This window comes from Echinops telfairi, unplaced genomic scaffold (assembly GCF_000313985.2).
Source record: "Echinops telfairi isolate 266 unplaced genomic scaffold, ASM31398v2 ScPeMD7_7465;HRSCAF=8503, whole genome shotgun sequence".
Lineage (NCBI taxonomy): Eukaryota > Metazoa > Chordata > Mammalia > Afrosoricida > Tenrecidae > Echinops > Echinops telfairi.
Genome location: NW_022111365.1, coordinates 589283 through 589551, shown reverse-complemented (window position 1 = coordinate 589551; position 269 = coordinate 589283).

Sequence of the window (269 nt, the reverse complement as noted above, 5' to 3'; positions counted from 1 at the left end):
AAAAAGACTGAAATTGTCAAGGATTACGTTTTGCTTGGATCCACAATCAATTCTCAGGGAAGCAACATCTACAGCTCAAATGACACGTTGCATTTGGTAAATTTGCTGCACAAGACTTCTTAAAAGAGCAAGGATGTCATTTGGATAAGTAAGGTGCACCTGACCCAAGCCAAGGTATTTTCAAACACATATGCATGTGAGTGTTGGGACAATGAATAAAGAAAATCACAGAACTGATGCATTTGATTTATGGCATAGGTGAAGAATAC